Source organism: Panulirus ornatus, chromosome 12 (genome assembly GCF_036320965.1).
Source record: "Panulirus ornatus isolate Po-2019 chromosome 12, ASM3632096v1, whole genome shotgun sequence".
Classification (NCBI taxonomy): Eukaryota; Metazoa; Arthropoda; class Malacostraca; order Decapoda; family Palinuridae; genus Panulirus; species Panulirus ornatus.
Genome location: NC_092235.1, coordinates 4,893,372 through 4,903,455, shown reverse-complemented (window position 1 = coordinate 4,903,455; position 10,084 = coordinate 4,893,372). Strand labels below are relative to the sequence as shown.

Here is a 10,084-nt window from a genome sequence, read left to right as displayed (position 1 = left end):
ACACACACACACACACACACCGCCCACTGACCTGACCACCGGCCGGTGGGTGGCTGTGGCCAACATGAACCCAGGGGCTACACACACACACACACACACACACACACACACAGAGCGGCGCCAGGCTGGAGGCGGGGCATCGTGACGTCACAGGCAAGTCCCTCCCCCCGCCAGATCCAAACATGTGTTGTGTCTGGTGATGGCGGTTCAAGATTTCCCACATTTATATTGATCTTTACATTATCATCCACTCCCAAAGTCACCTGGCATTCTTGTGTTTCAACAACAGACGTGATATATGCAACACCAGGCAAACATTGTACCATTATCTGATAGGTTAATTGGTGCACAATCAAGAACCAGTGAATTTCATCGCCGCCATAAGTAAGTAAGGAAGGTGACTTTAATGATGATAAATACGACCTGGTATGGCTGTGTCTACACACTACCGCCATCTGGTCAACATTGTACATACCAACATTTAAACTGTGACATTCAACCACAAGGTTTAAGGTCGCTCATGAAAACGCGAACTTAAAATCTATCCATTTAAATCTGCCATTCATCAATTAACATTTAAACACCATCATTTGAACGTAAACCTTCCAGCTGCGTTATTTTACCAGAGTCCTTTAAGATACGTCATATAAACACAAAACTTAAATGTACGTTAAGCTTGTGCAAACCATCATTAAATATCAAGCTTTTAAATTAGAATTGTAATGAAATTGCGAACTTTTAACTCTGTCAAATTACAGCTATTGTACAAAATGATTCACTTAATTGACAAATTTTAATGTCAGTTAATTTAACGATATCCTTTGTGGTTCATCTTTGAAACACAAACCTTTAAACTTTGTCTCTAGAACTGAACACAACCATTAAGTTTCATAACTGGAATGGAAATTTGGATAATCTATCAAAATTCGTCATATAACGCGAACTTTTAAATCCTTCCATTCAGTTGGGCCGTTACTTGCCTGGCTGCCATTCATAATATGTCCTTTTATATTGTATGTTGACTACGCTCTCATTCATTCGTCATTTGGATCGTCTCACTGATATTCCATTCATAAACTTCATTCCTGCAGCTTATTTTTGACCGCCATGTTGCTTCCTCAAGGTTTATAATTCTTTGTGTATTTAATAATAGAAGATTCAATGATATTTCTCGTGGTACTGGAATTAGAGTTAATAATGCCATCTCAGTTATTAACTCTAACTCAAGTACCACGAGAAATATCATTGAATCTTCTATTACTGAATACACAAAGAATTATAATCTTAATATTAGTGATGGTCTATACAAATTGGATAACTTTAATGTTGATAAAATGTGTAAACAATTCACCTTCTTGTCCACATAATAAGTTTATGATACGCTTGTTGTCTGTCTTGGACAATCACATGTTTACCATATGGCGTCCTAGCTACGTCTCTTCGTTGTATATCAACTGACTGTTATATTTCTCTGTTGTGTCTCCCCTGATGATGTGAGTTTTACACGAAAGTGCACTTGGGAATTTATCGTGTTTATTTTCCCCGTGGACTCATAAGAATATACTTGATCACGTGCAAATTTGCGATCCTTTTCAATATATATATATATATACATACATATATATATATATATATATATATATATATATATATATATATATATATATATATATATATCCTTCAGTATGTTTACTTTCGATAATGAGGAACAGAAGAAGGAGCCAAGCAAGTAAATTTCGTCAAAGACATCACTCTTTTCTAAACGCTGCCTCGCAAAGATTTTCATTAATTCAAATTGAAGAAACAGACGAATTTTCTATTGTCTGGTTAGCTCAGTGGTAGAGCGTGAGTCTGACACACTCAAGGTCGTGGGTTCGAGACCCACACCAGACATAATTTTTGTCTTTTTCTTTTTTCATTTTGTCCGCATCACATGTGTGCAACATTCAGTATCTTTGTCCAACGTTATAGTGAAGATCTTCACAATAAATTGGGGTTTTCGACCTTATCTGAAAGGGTCAGGTCCACCAAGACGTCCTTGAAATCTTCCAGAAGCTTCTGGCGATCCTCCTCCAACTGCTGGGCACATCAGAGTTAACATGGGCCGGACATCGGTTGTGGAACGACTTAATCTGCTTCCGGTAGTTAGCAGGGATGATAATGAGGGCTCTGACCTCATACCAGGTCAGCTTAGTTCCAGTCTATTGCAACGAAAATAAAAAAGTAAAACTCATTTCTTCGTGGAAAATTGAGAGGAAAACACGACAGCAACATGGAGATTTACTGTGGTTATTTTGCCGGCTAGTCGGCAACGGTCGGTCAAACACTATTTTGCCGTGGTAATCTCAGTGCTTCATATAATACTAAGTCCAAAAAAATGTTCTTGGGGGCGTAGCTCAGTGGTAGAGCACTCGCTTGGCATGCGAGAGGTCCCGGGTTCAAACCCCGGCGCTTCCATTTTTGTTATTTGGGAAATTCATTGTTTTCAGTCTTTTATATATATATATATATATATATATATATATATATATATATATATATATATATATATATATATACATATATATATATATATATATATATATATATATATATATATATATATTTTTTTTTTTTTTTTTTATACTTTGTCGCTGTCTCCCGCGTTTGCGAGGTAGCGCAAGGAAACAGACGAAAGAAATGGCCCAACCCCCCCCCCCATACACATGTACATACACACGTCCACACACGCAAATATACATACCTACACAGCTTTCCATGGTTTACCCCAGACGCTTCACATGCCTTGCTTCAATCCACTGACAGCACGTCAACCCCTGTATACCACATGACTCCAATTCACTCTATTTCTTGCCCTCCTTTCACCCTCCTGCATGTTCAGGCCCCGATCACACAAAATCTTTTTCACTCCATCTTTCCACCTCCAATTTGGTCTCCCTCTTCTCCTCGTTCCCTCCACCTCCGACACATATATCCTCTTGGTCAATCTCTCCTCACTCATTCTCTCCATGTGCCCAAACCATTTCAAAACACCCTCTTCTGCTCTCTCAACCACGCTCTTTTTATTTCCACACATCTCTCTTACCCTTACGTTACTTACTCGATCAAACCACCTCACACCACACATTGTCCTCAAACATCTCATTTCCAGCACATCCATCCTCCTGCGCACATCTCTATCCATAGCCCACGCCTCGCAACCATACAACATTGTTGGAACCACTATTCCCTCAAACATACCCATTTTTGCTTTCCGAGATAATGTTCTCGACTTCCACACATTTTTCAAGGCTCCCAAAATTTTCGCCCCCTCCCCCACCCTATGATCCACTTCCGCTTCCATGGTTCCATCCGCTGACAGATCCACTCCCAGATATCTAAAACACTTCACTTCCTCCAGTTTTTCAGTTAAGCAACGTTGGGTCTGGTTAGTACTTGGATGGGTGACCGTCTGGGAACACCAGATGCTGTTATCCCTGGGGATAGGGAAGAAAGTATACTTGCCTCGTATTCCCTGCGTGTCGTACAAGGCGACTAAAATGGGAGGGAGCAGAAGGCCGGAAATCCTTTACTCTCATTTTCAATTTTCCAAAAGACGGAACAGAGAAAATATAAAGATATTGTAAAGATGTGACTAATATAAGATATAAGAATGAATGGAAGATACGGATGTAGCTGAAACAAGGAGTAATGAAGATTAAGGTGCAATGAAAATTATTCTGTAGTGAAGATAAATGTATATGTTAAAATTTTGTATTGAACATCAAGAAGTAATGATAATGATAAGAGTGTAGTGACGATGAGGGTTTAGTTAGGGAAAGGTGACAATTGCCTTTACAATGATAATAAGGAGGCAACACAATGAGGAACACAAACTTTCCAAAACTACGTTCAAGTCAGACTTTGAACTAAGTTCGGTAAACAGAAGGATGATGTTAAGATGAGAGTGTAGTGAAGAAGAGTATAGTGATGATAAGGATATTGTCAAGATAGGTTGTAGTGAAGATACGAATGTAGTGAAGATACGAATTTAGTAGAGATGAGGGTTATTAAAGAGTAAAGTTTATTCAAAATGATTATGTAGTGAAGATAAGAACTACTTTTAGTGAACATCAGGGAGTGCAATGATGATGGTATGGTAGAAATAACGGTGTAGTGAAGAAGAGGGTATATCGAAGATATATTTAGTGAAAATAAGCTAGTAGTGAAGATACACGTTAGTGAATATGAGGTAGTAATGAACTTAACCTTATTGATCTGATCCCCCAAATCCTCCAAACTACGTTCAAGGGCGGATCCAAAGCCAACCGAAAAGGCTATTTCTCTGTGTATTGTTAGTGGTGGTGGTGGTGTGTAGGTGTGTGTAATCATCTATTTGCACTGTATTAGGAGGGAGTTTTACACTCGTGGGGCCCCGTGTAAGTACGTTGTTTGTGTGAGCGGGTAAAATCTAAAGCCTTCCTTGAAACCAGCTTAGTCAAGATAAGGTCATATGAAGATGAGGTTGTAGTGAAGATTATAATAAGCCTTGCATAGTGAAGATAAAGGGATTAAGGAGAGGAGATATAGTAAAGAAGATTATAGTGAACACAAAAGGATTGAAGCTAAGTGCAGAGTCGCCCTACGGGCTTGAACTTACATTTTAGGTCAAAGGCATCACCAGTACACCCCGGCCAGCATTAAAGTTTATCCGCGCACACACACACACACACACACACAAATATATATATATATATATATATATATATATATATATATATATATATATATATATATATATATATATATATATATATATATATATATATATATATATATATATATATATATATATATATATATATCATACAAGCTTCCAACAGCCAGGATCGAACCTGGGACCCCTGTGCAACAGGCAGGAAAAGACCGGTGTAGACCCCGTTGCTCACCAACGTAAGACGAAGGGTATTCGAGTACATAGTATTCGAATAGCTATTTCCCTATCCGGGGCCATCATAACCTAGCGGTAGTAAGGCTATGATAAGAGAAGCTGGACACAAGGAAGGGGTTGAGAAAACGTACGGCTGTGAAGGAGAGAGAGGTTTGCTGTGAGAAAGGCTGGACACGAGAGAAACGCTAGGGATGAAAGTTAGGATGGATACGAGAGAGAGACATCAGATGAGAGAGACTGTGAAGGAGAGATAGCCTTCGGATGAGAGAGACTGGACACGAGAGGAAGGTTTAGGGCGACAGCAAGAGTTGATACGAGAGATAAGCTAAGATGTGTATGAGGAGTTTTCCTCCTCTTGCATATCACACATGGATAACGGCCATTGTCAAGTTTTTTGTAAACTGATTTGAATGTGACGCGTCAGACGACCCTTGACAGAGCCATCTAGCGGGGATCCGAAAAAACATTTGTGCGTTCGTTTGTTCGTTGATCAAATCACACCTCGAGGCAGCCACTTTCCTGTCTTTCGTTTATAGTCTTTGATATTTAGCAAAACAAAATTCGTCATATTCTCCAGGTATGTTCTCCAGGTATCTAATTTACAAACACAATTAAAGAATGGAGAAAGTCGAAAAGTAAGTAATATATAGTTTATCAGCTACGCGGCTAAACTATATAATTTTTGACAATAACATGAATCTAACGTAGTTTTGTAAGCTAATTTCAAAATATGTCTTTTCAGGAGAAATTATCAGAAAGTATTTAAGATTACGAAAAATGAAATAATGCTTTAAATAGAGACTAACCTTTACTTTGTGCAAGTTAGGCCGGCCTGCTGTGACGTAGCCTCGTCGCTTGCCAAAATTTCTGGATCTTTTTGCTTGGTTAACTGTATATATATATATATATATATATATATATATATATATATATATATATATATATATATATATATCTTGTTATATTGATAACAAGATCCTAACCTTCAAACCATTTTTTATACGCTAATTTTAAGATATGCCTTTTGGGGGAAATTATAATAAAGTACTAGAAATTATAAAAAAATATATAAGGCTCTTAAATTGATGGTAATCTTGCTTTTATTTTAGTAAAGCATTTCCCCCATTCCCTCCCACAAGTCTTATTTGTGTTTATATTTTTGCGTGTTAGCTCTTCTTTTTGTGTTTACAGTGAGGCAAGTGAGTGTTTACCATGTTTACAGTGAGGCAAGTGAGTGTTTACCATATCTACAGTGAGGCAAGTGAGTGTTTACCATGTTTACAGTGAGGCAAGTGAGTGTTGACCATGTTTACAGGGAGGCAAGTGAGTGCTGACCATGTTTACAGCGAGGCAAATGAGCGTCTAACATGTTTACAGTGAGGCATGTGAGTGTTGACCGAGTTTACAGTGAGGCAAATGAGCGTTTAACATGTTTACAGAGAGGCAAGTGAGTGCTGACCATGTTTACAGTGAGGCAAAAGAGCGTTTAACATGTTTACAGTGAGGCAAAAGAGCGTTTAACATGTTTACAGTGAGGCAAGTGAGTGCTGGCCATGTTTACAGTGAGGCAAATGAGCGTTTAACATGTTTACAATGAGGCAAATGAGCGACTAACATGTTTACAGTGAGGCAAGTGAGTGCTGACCATGTTTACAGTGAGGCAAGTGAGTGCTGACCATGTTTACAGTGAGGCATGTGAGTGCTGACCATGTTTACAGTGAGGCAAGTGAGTGCTGACCATGTTTACAGTGAGGCATGTTCAAATAACATATCAGCTTTTACATTTTCAAACAACAGATCAGCTCTTACGTATTCAAACAACAGATCAGCTCTTACGTGTTCAAACAACAGATCAGCTCTTACATGTTCAAACAACAGATCAGATCTTACGTGTTCAAACAACAGGTCAGATCTTACGTGTTCTAACAACAGATCTGATCTTACGTGTTCAAACAACAGATCAGATCTTACGTGTTCAAACAACAGATCAGCTCTCACGTGTTCAAACAACAGATCAGATCTTACGTGTTCAAACAACAGATCAGATCTTACGTGTTCAAACATCAGGTCAGATCTTACGTGTTCAAACAACAGATCAGATCTTACGTGTTCAAACAACAGATCAGATCTTACGTGTTCAAACAACAGATCAGATCTTACGTGTTCAAACAACAGATCAGATCTTACGTGTTTAAACAAAAGATCAGATCTTACGTGTTCAAACAACAGATCAGATCTTACGTGTTCAAACAACAGATCAGCTCTTACGTGTTCAAACAACAGATCAGCTCTTACGTGTTCAAACAAAAGATCAGATCTTACTTGTTCAAACAACAGATCAGATCTTACGTGTTCAAACAACAGATCAGCCCTTACGTGTTCAAACAACAGATCAGCTCTTACGTGTTCAAACAACAGATCAGATCTTACGTATTCAAACAACAGATCAGATCTTACGTGTTCAAACAACAGACCAGCTCTTACGTGTTCAAACAAAAGATCAGATCTTACTTGTTCAAACATCATGATTAACAGAGGCTCGTAAGGACAGATGGCCCGTGGGAACATTATCTGTGATGCAACTAAGTATATGTAACTCACAGTAAAATGATGATAAATAGAAATACGGCATGTGTGTGTGTGTGTGTGTGTGTGTGTGTGTGTGTGTGAGTCTTACATGTTGCTCGGCCACCAACATATTCAAGCGCCTGTTAGCCATAATAAGTTATGGCATACATGAAGTAGTATTAAATACAACAATGAAAAAATAAGTCAATAATAGATAATTACAATAGATAATTACATCATGTAAGTATGGTTGAGAACACAGGTAACACACTAAACAATTATTAGAGTACTCATAAATTCACATATGTAAGGAAAGTAATATAGATATTATGAATGACATACAGTAGAATATCAGTATACAAATAAAATGATAAAGATCCAAACAACTTATTGAATACAAATTATTGTGAAGTCAAATTTCTCCATAAATAAGGAAATGCTGCTGTTGTAACTACTTCCTAAATATCCAACGAGGATGTAGGAAATTTATATTGTTGTAGAGGACAATATAAGATAAATACTATGAATAACATGATGATGATGATGAATACAATAGACAATGAAATCATGGAAATTCCAGAAATATGAAGGTGGACTTAAAAGGGACAAAAGGCAAAACATTTATTGGAGAATCTAAATCGTCCTCAACCTTAGATGGAAGATGTGGCACCTTTACTTCATCATTGAGTGAGAGGTTAATGTTATGAGGGATTCGTTCTATACTCGGGATTGTTCTATTCATTTGTCCCAAGTAATGATCATCAGTTCCAAACAATGTCAAATTGGAACTGATAAGAGTACATTGTCTTCCTAACTGAATGTATCCCAGAAACAAGTAAGATTTGGGAAGGTTATGTGGGCAATGAATAAGAACATTTTGTGGGTCTGGGATAAACAGTACATGATAATGGTCCATATTCTTAATCCAAGGTTCATTGACAACAATATCCTTGAAAGAACAACAATTAAGAACACTTTGTTCAGATACAAGAAGTAGGTTGAACACACATGAATCTGTTTGTAAAGTAGGAACAACCATAGTATTGTGGGGCAAATCAAGTTGTCATGCAATGGTTTATGGCACAATGCTAGATCATGCAAGGAGGGATGTGCAGTCAACGAGGAGTTAACATTATATAAGAGAAAGTTCATGTTGTCATTAGTATGAATGAGAAATTTTTGCAACTCTTTTGTATAATTAAAAGGGAATGGTATTACGTTTACAAGTAATGGAGTCAGTGAATGGTACATGGATAATGACCGCTTCGAGAATCACATCAAACGTTAGTAAGAAGTAATACCTGGCCACTTGCTGCACTGGGCCAGCTGGGTGGCTGGGCTGCAGTCCAACTGTGTCATCATCATCATCATCATCATCATCATCATCATCATCATCGCTTGCTGAATAATACGTCTGAGTTCCACATAAGGGGAAAATGATGGCCTGACAACTTGGTTTACCACAGTATTAACATCTTCCAATCAACCAGTGAAATAATGTGCATAATATGTGATTTGGGTATATAAACTATCAACATATGTGGAAATAGTCACCATAGCATATATGGTATTAACAAAGTTTGACAATAGTTCTACCTGTTGTGCAAAGTTATTAACAGTAAACATTACGTAATTCAAATATCTAGAATGTTGTTTTAAGATCTTAGCTTCAGCTTTAATATAAATGTTGTTAAGAAGTTGTTGAAATTGTAAGGATTTACTCTGATTCCTAACTGAATTAAGTTCTTCCTGAGTAGCAGTGCCAAATAAATATGATTGGAGGGAACCTACACAATTAAGCAGACCTCTTTTGCTTCTCCTCTGCTTTTTCGTGTTCATCCTGGCATTAGTATTTACGGGAGATTCGATGTCTTGTATTATGTCATACAGAATCACACAGGTACTATTCAGTTTCCAGGTCCACTGTTGTAACAAAGTTGGAGGAGGAGCAACACTAGAGTTTCTGATCGTTACACTGGTGTAACACTTGAGTAAGTTAGACCGTAAGCCAGGTACGGCCTCCAGTAGTTTTACTAAATTATCGTAAGTGTAGGGTAGACCCTCCAGGCCCAACTTAACTGTGTCCCTCACAAGGTGGACCCCGCGGGGAGTCGTGAGAAGGGCGCCTGGTACTGCCATGGTGTCATATACAGGAAGACACTATAAGGACATGAGAAGGAAGAACCTGGAAAATGATAAACTTAGCAACTTCTTAAAGGCGAGGTCTTAATGAATACTGATGTGTGTGTGGTGGTGTTGTGAGGGTGGTCGGTTGTGGTGTGGGGACAGTCTGAACAGTGGTAGAAGTTGGTTGAGTGACATTGTTTGGGGTTTGAGGAATACTGTCTGTTGTGGTACCGGGATGATCATGTTCAGAATACTGTAAAACTTTCAAGTGGTCCTCATGTTCTTCACGAATGTCACTGTATTTAGATGTCGAACCCTAAACTTATGTCCCTTTAATGAGCTAAGACTCTATAGGGACCAGAACATTTTGGGTCAAGTTTAGGAACCTCACTTCTAGTGTTAAATTCTTGCACCATTACCAAGAGTCCGGGAGCCACGTACCTTTGATGGTTTCGTGGA

At 38.2% G+C, this 10,084-nt stretch overlaps 1 non-coding gene across 1 annotated transcript; it reads left to right on the top strand.

Moving 5' to 3' along the window:
* Positions 1-1,821: 1,821 nt before the first annotated feature.
* Positions 1,822-1,893, top strand: TRNAV-GAC (transfer RNA valine (anticodon GAC)). The gene has a single exon. It is a non-coding gene; the product is annotated as a tRNA-Val (tRNA).
* The last annotated feature ends 8,191 nt before the right edge of the window (positions 1,894-10,084 follow it).